We start from the raw sequence: 10,039 nt of genomic DNA, 5'->3' as shown, positions 1-10,039 counted from the left end.
ATTCAAGATTCTCAAGAGATATCCTCTGCATCTGCCACAATGTCAAGTAAGTATCCTCATAGAAAGTAAGCTTTATGTAAGAGTATTTAATTTAACAAGGGAACTTATCTTGTTTCTGAATTGCATAGGTGCTGGAAAATCTGCTAAGTCTGCCAAATCTGCCTTCTTGTTTGGGATTGATGATCTTGCCAAGGTCACGTCTTCGAAGAAGAAGACTTCGGTTGCTAGTCCTTCTGCTTCAGCCCCTAAATTACCCATTAGGGGTAAGGGAAAGAAGAGGAAAGTTTCTGAGGATCTTCAAGGATTCCCCCTCCTCCGTCAGCAATTTCTTGATTCTGTCAACGAGGTCAGGATCACTGCCCCTGTTGGTTATCCTGATGGTTTTTGAGGATCACCCGTGTCTGACGTTATATCCTGTTGTTTTTGCAGAAACTTACTGAAATAGAATCTTATGTTGGCCATGTTGAAGATCAGGATCGCCAGATTGCCGACCTTCATCAAATGGGTGTGCTGAAGGATCTCAAGATCACTGATCTTGAGAAGAAGATCCGGGCTGCTAAGGATGAGGCTGTCAAAGCATTGATCAAGTTCGATTATGAGAAGCATGACATTACTCAGGACGCTAAAGTTTCTGCCGCGATAGCTATGTACAAGATACAACTGCAGATGGCCACGGAGGCTCAGGATCCTTCCTTTGATAAGAGCACATGGGACATTGAAGGCTGGAAGGCAAGGCTAGCAGAGTTGGAGGATGACGATGATGTTGAGGATATCCCTATGCTTGAAGGCAGAGATGCCGGTAAGGATCAGGGGGAGGCGAGTGGAGCTGGTGGTGATGGTGCAGCGAAGGTTTGAGCTGCAAGATTGGGCAATGATGGAAACTTCTAGACATAGCCGGAGCCCAATTTTTTTAAATTTTGATAGTAGTTTGTGGTGTTTGAAACAATTATGGTTTGTAATCTTCGAACAATGGTTTTTAGGGTTAAGGATCCTGGATCCTTTGAACAATGGGTAGGATTGCAAAAGGTGGAGGGATCCTCTGTTTGGGGGATGAAGCCTTTGTGATCCTGCCGCTTTAATTTTCCTGCAAAATGCTAAGACCGCATAGACAATGGACACCCTTTGCCAACCCATGTGGACGGGCCACGTTTTGCTGGTAGAAATGTGGGTTGGCAATTTTGACAACTTTCTTGACAGGTTTAATGATCCTTTTGTTTAATAATATAACTTAACTTTTCTGGCTTATCTCGTGTTGTTATCCTTATCTTCTTGTTTCTTAGTTGTTTTTGTAATATATTTGCAAGAGTTGAAAATATATTTAATAAATTTAGGATATGATCCTAGATCAAATATCCTGATATTGAAAATATTCAAAGTATTTTAGTTCAAGGATCATAGGTTTGGTTGTCAAAGTATAAGGGTCGGTTAGGATAATGAGTATAATCAAAATAGTCAAGGATCATACCTGAGGATCCAAGTCAGGATCCTAACCTTCAATCGAGACAATCGTGGATAAGACTTTGATGGATAATAAGGATTAAGGATCCTTATGTGTTTTATCTTTGACAAACCTGAAAAACGAAGCACAACTTGGGACTAAGCCAATGTAAGAAGTAAATTAGTAACTGGGGTCATGCCCAAAGGATAACTGAGAATGATCCTAGAGGATCACTGGGGACAAGCCCAAAGGATAACTGAGAATGATCCTAGAGGATCACTGGGGACAAGCCCAAAGGATAACTGGGGACAAGCCCAAAGGATAACTGGGGACAAGCCCAAAGGATAACTGGGGACAAGCCCAAAGGATCGTATGTAAACTGGAGTATGGCCCTTCTCTGGCGACTATCCAAACTTAGTGACATGAAAATGTCAAAACCTTAGCTAACGTGAAAACGTTAGAAACCTTAGGAACGGATGTATGGTACGTCTACCATTATACGTAGGATCCTAAATATAGTCAGTACGATGAGGTTGTCAGCCCCGAAAGTGGGTACTGGTCCCAAAGACGTGAACTATACCAGGATCATCGTGCGCTGCTGGCGGAAACTGGGGATAATCCCAAGGATAACTGGGGTTGGACCCAAGGATCTGTGGTGCTTTTGGAGATCTTTGACGATTTGCTGAAGATACCTGAACTATCATAACTCAAATGGTTTGTGAGTAGAGGATGAAGGATACATGATCCTTATCCTTAGGCAAAAAGTAAGGAAAATGTGAATGTTTTAGGATAAGCATATTACCAGAATAAGGATCACTGACATCATTGGGATCCTTCGAGGATACTTCAGTGTGAGGATCACATGCTTGAGGGATCATGTTCACATAAAGTATCTCTTTAAGTGAACAGCATTCCAGGCTCTTGGTAACAAGTTTCCTTCCATAGTAAGCAATCTGTATGCCCCCTTTCCTGCTTCAGCTTCAATTAAGTAAGGGCCTTCTCATTTTGGTGCTAACTTCCCGTCAGCAGGATTGATAGTATTTTGAAATGTTTTTCTCAACACCATATCTCCGACTTGGAACTTCCTTATCCTAACATTTTTGTTGTAGGCACCAGCCATTCTTTGTTGGTAGCTTGCCATCCTTATCCTAGCTAGATCCCTGATTTCCTCAATAGTATCCAAATCCTGAGCTAGGATTGTAGCATTTTCTTCAGGATCACGAGCACTTGTTCTAGCAGTTGGGATCACCATTTCTGTTGGGATCACTGCTTCTGCCCCAAATACTAAAGAGAAAGGTGTTTGACCAGTGGCATTCTTGGGTGTTGTCCTATCAGCCCATAGCACATAAGGTAACTCTTCTGCCCATTTCCCCTTCTTAGATCCTAGCTTCTTCTTCAGATTGTTGATGATGATCTTGTTGGAGGATTCTGCTTGACCATTGGCTTGTGGGTGAACTGGTGTTGATGTGATCATCTTGATTCCCCAACTGTCACAAAAGTTAGTAGTTCTGCTTCCAATGAATTGGGAGCCGTTATCACATACAATTTCAGAGGGAATGCCAAATCTAGTTATAATGTTTCTTTTGATGAAGGATATGACTTCCTTTTCTCTGACTTGGGCGAAGGCTTCAGCTTCTATCCATTTAGAAAAATAGTCAGTCATGGCAAGCATAAATACTTTTCCACTAGGTGCTTTAGGAAGCTTGCCCACTATATCCATTCCCCATCTCATGAATGGCCAAGAGGATGGTATAGGGTGTAGCAGTTCAGCTGGCTGATGAAGGATATTGTTGTGTCTTTGACAAGGATCACATTTCCTGGCATATTCTACAGCATCCCTTTTCATGGTTGGCCAGTAGTATCCTGTTCTAAGGATCCTTGAGAATAATGCCCTGCCCCCAGTGTGGTTTCCACAATCTCCTTCATGGAAGTCTCTCAACACTTCTCCAATTTCAGGATCCTCAATGCATCTTAAGTATGGTCCTGCAAGGGATCGTTTATATAGCACATTATTTAAGATTGTAAATTGAGATATCTTGATCCGGAAAGCTCTAGGATTTTCTCCCATTGGAATCTCTCCGTTTTGCAAGTATTTCATGATTGGTGAGACCCATGATCCTGAATAAGATTGAGCTTCTTCACTAGGGATTATTGCAGTATCCTCTTCTATTTCCATGGCCACTTGATTTTCAATAGCAGGAGCCAGGATATGGATGATAGGGATACTTATGTCTTCTGGAATTTTCAAGGATGATCCTAAGTTGGCCAATGCATCAGCTTCCGTGTTATCCTCCCTTGGCACCTGTGTTAAGCTGAAAGAAACAAAAGAGAGTGCCAATTCTTTGACTATCTCTAGATATTTGGTTAGTTTTTCACCTTTAACAGCATAGGATCCATTAAAGTGATTGGTGATCAATAATGAGTCTACATATACTTCAAGATATTTTACCCCCATATCCTTAGCAATTTGCAAGCCGGCAATTAAGGCTTCATATTCAGCCTCATTGTTGGTTGCTTGGAACTCACAGGCTATGGAGTGGGGTATTATGTCCCCCTGTGGCGATTTTAGTAGTATCCCGAGCCCTGTGCCCTTGACATTTGAGGATCCATCAGTGTGTAGTATCCAAGGATCCTTGGTCTCATCCAGCTGTTGGACTTCCAATTCTGCTTCTTTTTGTAGATCACTACTGAAATCAGCCACAAAGTCAGCTAGTGCTTGGGATTTAATGGCTGTTCTTGGCTCATATCTTATATCATGGGCACTAAGCTTTACTGCCCACTTAGCCATTCTTCCTGACATCTCTGGTTTCCTGAGGACATTCTTAATTGGAAAGTTAGTTCTAACAACAATAGTATGGGTTTCAAAATAATGCCTTAACTTAGTTGATGCCATGATTAATGCAAGAATAAGTTTTTCGAGGTGTGAGTACCTGGATTCGGCATCAAGTAAACTCTTACTTACATAGTAGATAGGATATTGTGTACCTTCGTGATCCTTCACAAGGACAGCACTTACAGCGGTTGAGGATACCGCCAAATATAAGGATAACACATCTCCTTTTTCGGGTTTTGATAATGCTGGTGCTGAGGACATATATTCTTTAAGGGCTTGTAAAGCATTCTCATGCTTCTCAGTCCATTCAAACTTCTTGTTCTTCCTTAGGATATCGTAAAATTCTTTACATTTTTCTGAGGATTTTGATATGAACCTGTTCAGAGCCGCTATCCTGCCTGTTAGCCTTTGCACATCCTTAGCATTGGCAGGGGACTTGATGTTTACTAGTGCTTTAATTTGCTCCGGACTTGCTTCAATGCCTCTCTGAGTTACCATATATCCTAGGAATTTACCTGCCTTAACACCAAAGTGGCACTTTGAAGGATTAAGCTTCATGTTATATTTATCAAGGATATCAAATGCTTCTTCCAAATCCCTTAGGTGATCCTCAGCTTTCTTTGATTTGACTACCATATCATCTATGTATACTTCCATAGTTTGTCCAATTTGATCTTTGAACATCATATTCACCAGCTTTTGATATGTTGCACCTGCATTTCTTAATCCAAAAGGCATGGCAATATAACAATACAAACCTGTTGGGGTCATAAATGCTGTATCCTCTTGGTCAGATGGTTCCATCTGAATTTGTTGGAATCCAGATGATGCATCCATAAAGGTTAACAGTTCATGCCCCGCTGTTGCATCCACCATGGAGTCAATGTGGGGTAATGGGAAAGGATCCTTGGGACATGCCTTATTCAGATCAGTGAAATCGACACATACCCTCCACTTTTCTTTTGGACAACGACCACATTGGCTAACCATTTTGGATACTTTACCTCTCTGATCATACCTGCTCGAAGTAGTCTCTCTACTTCTTCTTGGATAATGGCATTCCTCTCTGGTGCAAACTTCCTCCTTTTTTGATGGATTGGTTTGATAGACCTGTCAATGCCAAGTTTGTGAGTAATGATATCCTTAGATATACCTGTCATATCTTCATGTTTCCAAGCAAAGGTAGATTTTCTTCTTTTGAGGAAGGATATTAAGTCTTCTTTCATCTTGCCAAGGATCCCTGATCCAATATAGATTTTTGATTCAGGATCACTAGGATCCAAGAGGATTTCGTCCACATCTTGTTCCCTTGCCTCCAAGACATTCCTCGGAGGATACTGTAATTGCTATTGCTCCCTTGGCTTCGAGGTTGGCTTCATGGATGAGGTATAACAATCCTTAGCCTCCTGCTGATCACTGTCGATCTTGATTATTCCCCATGGGCTAGGGAGCTTCACACATTGATGGTAGGTGGATGGGACTGCTTTCATATCATGTATCCAAGGCCTGCCAAGGATAACATTGCAACAAGACAAACAGTCAATAACACAAAATTTCTGATAATTATGTAATCCTTCCACGTAGATTGGGAGTTTGATGTCCCCCAGAGTTTTCTTCGTTTCTCCACTGAATCCTACAAGCACGGAGGATCTTGGTGTGATGTCTGATTCTGGGATACCCATTTTCTTCAGAACATCAAGCTGGATAATGTTCACTGAGCTTCCTCCATCGATAAGGATCCTGCGGACAAAATGGTTAGAGATAAAGAGAGTAATAACTAGACTATCATGATGAGGATCCTGAATGTTAATGCGATCATCCTCATCAAACGTTATCATCTTCCCTTCTGAGACACTTGAGGTTCTAATAGGCCTTTCTCCATTATCCATTTTTGATTCTTTTGCATGTCTTTTGGCCGCTGAAAAGGATGTACCACAGATGTCTGATCCTCCGGATATAAAGTTAATCACTTGTGCGTTTGCCAGAGGTGCTGGAGCCTTTTCAGGGATCCTTTCAGGATCCTGGGTCCTTTGCTTTTTTCTCCCCAACAATTATTTTAGATGCCCCTTGCTTAGCAGGTATCCAATTTCTTTTCTTAAGGCTATGCAATCTTCAGTTAGATGCCCGAAATCCTCATGGTATGCACACCATTTGGACTTGTCTTTAGTCCCGGATGGTTTTTCATTCTTCCTGGGCCACCTAGCTTTTTCACCTAGATTCTGCATTGCAAGGATTAGTTCATGATTATCAACGGAAAAACAATATTCTGAGATTGGAGGATATTCTTCATCATCCTCTTCTTGGTCAACAGCATGCACATTCTTGTTCTCATTTCTATGGTAGGATTTGAACTTGTTGCTTTTGAAGGAGGATCCTTGCTTATCTTGTTTTGAGGATCCTACTTGTCTTTCCTGGATCCTCTTGTCATCCTCTAGCCGGATAAACCTGAGTGCTCGAGTTCTTACTTCATCTAAATTCCTGCATGGTGTCATAACAAGATCATCATAGAATAATGAATCCTTAAGCAGTCCCATTTTGAAGGCTTCAACAGCCGTAGCCATATCCAAGTTGGGAATGTCCAAGGATTCTTTACTAAATTTAGTTATATAATCCCTTAATGATTCGTTATGATTTTGAGTTATCCTGTACAAATCACTAGTTAATTTTTCAAATTTTCTACTACAAGAGAATTGGTTATTGAATAAATTAACTAAATTGGCAAATGAAGTAATAGAGTAAGGGGGAAGACTTAGCAGCCACTTAAGAGCTGATCCAGTAAGAGTGGATCCAAATCCTTTACATAGGCATGCTTCCTTCAATTTTTCTGGGATAGGATTGATCTCCATCCTCTCCCTGTATTGTGCTATATGCTCCTCTGGATCCGTTGTGCCATCATACAACTTCATGGTAGGGATATGGAACCTTTTGGGTACCTCTGCATCACAAATTGGTGGTGCAAAACGGGATACCTTGTGGCTTCCATCCGCAATCTCTGGGATAGGCTTGACTACCCCTGGAACACTTGAGATCATATCTTTTAGCTTCTGCAACTCCCTGGCCATAGCATGATTGGTACCTGTATCCTGCATGGATCCATGGTTAGTGGTAGAATAATTGTTTAAAGTGTTACCTCCCATTGGGTTCAAGTTAGGCAATCCATATTGCTGGGGTTCTGGAACAACGGAGGGACCAGTGGAAGCAATGGTCTGCATTGGAATGAAGTCCCCTTGATGGACATCTAGACTTCCTGTTTGCAAACTTTTTAGGGATCCTGGCATCTGTAAGGATCCTGGTATCTGGGATGATCCTGGAACGAAGGAGGATCCGTGAACCTGGGATGATCCTGGAACAAAGGAGGATCCCTGGCCCTGGAGTGATCCTGGAACAAAGTAGGATCCTTGAAACTGCTGTGCCCCTGGATAGGCTCCCGGATTCATAAAGGATCCCATGTATTGAGGATAAGATCCTACAGGCTGAAGATGTGAGTCTGATGTCTGAGTCATTGCTGCCGAGTTGAGATGTGATCCTCTTGACTCCCCTATGATTTGCACGTTCGGGATCCCCGATGGCTGGGAAGTGATCATTGGAGTATCAAAGCTCAAGGATTTGGGCATCAGTGGAGAATGATCCTCTGCCGCTTTCTTTTGTCTTTTGAGATCTCCAATTTCCCTGAGGATCCTTTCGTTAGTTTCATCTTGCCGCTGCATACGATCCTTCATCTGCAAAATTAAAGCAAATACATCACTAGTACTGGGAATAGAAGAATTCATAGCAGAAGAAGATAGAGGTTTAGAGAAGGTGGGAGTTGATCTCTTCTCAGTATTTTTCTGAGATCCTGCCGGTGGAGGAGGCAAGGTGATCTGTGATGAGGTGACTGCAGACATCGCCGTGGACGTGTTCTTCAATGATGAAGCCATGTAATTCCTTCAAATGATTTCGAACAAAAGATTTTTCTTATGAATGAAGCACCAATTGCCCCACGGTGGGCGCCAAACTGTTTTGGTCAAAAATCACACAAGGATAATGTAACCAAACTTTATGAAAACAGGGTATGATGCTTGGTTAATTATGAAAGTAAAGGATCACTTCTGTGATAAAGATGCAAAGACACGATGATTTATACGAGGAAAAAGCCCTTGATCAATGAATGATCTCCGGCATAAAAAACCTCGGGTGATGGCAATTACCGATCACCAACTTCAATATAACAAAAATATGATTACAACTTTGGATGATAATGAGCTGAGTACAAGGATCACTATTGCTTTTGGTGTCTAAGTGTGTGAGAGTTGTGTTGTATGTCGTGTCCCCTCTTCCGAATGAGGAAGGGTGGTACTTATACGTGTGTAGGTGACCTATTTTAGGTAGCTAAACTAATATTCAGCTCATTACCCCTTTAGAAATGAGATACAATCTAGCCTAAATAGCCGCCCATAAATCAAGCCAAGTTTCCATATCCTGTGCAACGTCTATCTTCAATTAAGCTCTTGCCATAATTGTGAAGACGCGTCCCTGGATCATAATGCTTAGAGCGTATCCTGCTACATGTTCCTGCAAAACAATATTGTATTAAGCGGAAGTGGCCGTTAGTATGAGGATCACCATAATGTCCCATGATCCTGATCCTGAAGTCCTGCTGAGGATCACTGTCTGCCAAAGAAATAAGGATCACTGGTTAGGATCATGTGTAAGGATCATCTATAATAAAAATCCAGCCCTAACAGTAACTTTGAAGACAGGGTGATCCTCCCCGGCTTTCCGTTTCAACAAATACCGGTGAGAACCAAAGGTGGTGAGATCGTAAAACTCAGCTAACTCCGCCATCCCTAGATCAATCCCTTCCTGCTCGATGATCCTCTCAAAGGTATACAGAACCCTCCAGATCATCGGCATAGCTTGGATATATGAAATGCCGGTTAAGGAAAAGAAAGATTGGGTGAATGATGGAAAAGGATATGAATACCCTATGGTGAATGGAGTAGCAGGAAAAGCCACCCAGGTATTCGAAACAGAGTCACTCAGAGCGGTAGGTGTGAAGGACTTGAAAATAGCGTTCGCCGGAAAGCAATGACGAATTTTGTCTATGTGAACATCAGTAAAGCAGCACCTCTCCGTAGGAGAATCCTTGATAATCCCATGGCTTTTTAAGGGACTATCCTTCTTGGAATCCTTGTGTGGAGAATTCCGGAGCAACATATTTGTGACGGGACAGAAACAGAATAAAAGCAAAAAAAACAGAGCAAGAGAAGGAAGAAAGGAAAGAAAGAAGAAGAGAGTACCTGGTCAATCCTCGGTAGCAATTATAAAGGGAAGATTTTTCGAATTTAAATGCAGAGTGATCCTAACCCTATCTCCTATTTATAATCATGATTTGCAGGGATTGTCATATCTGTGACGTAATGATCACAACGGCTAGTCCGCTTATAACGGCTAGTTATCCGAATAGTCCGTTGGAGATAAAGATCAGAGCAAAATATAATTCGTTTATTTACAATAAACTCTTTATATTTTGGGGGCAATTGTTAGGGCTGGATTTTTATTATAGGTGATCCTTACACGTGATCCTAACCAATGATCCTTGTTTCCTTGGCAGACAGTGATCCTCAGCCGGACTTCAGGATCAGGATCATGAGACATTATAGGATCCTCATACTAACGATCATCTTCGCTTAATGCAATGTTATTTTTGCAGGAATGTCTAGCAGGATACGCTCTAGGCACCATGATCCAGGGACGCGTCTTCACAATTATGGCAAGAGCTTAATTGA

Source organism: Helianthus annuus, chromosome 14 (assembly GCF_002127325.2).
Source record: "Helianthus annuus cultivar XRQ/B chromosome 14, HanXRQr2.0-SUNRISE, whole genome shotgun sequence".
In the NCBI taxonomy this organism is placed as follows: domain Eukaryota; kingdom Viridiplantae; phylum Streptophyta; class Magnoliopsida; order Asterales; family Asteraceae; genus Helianthus; species Helianthus annuus.
This window is presented reverse-complemented; position numbering follows the sequence as displayed.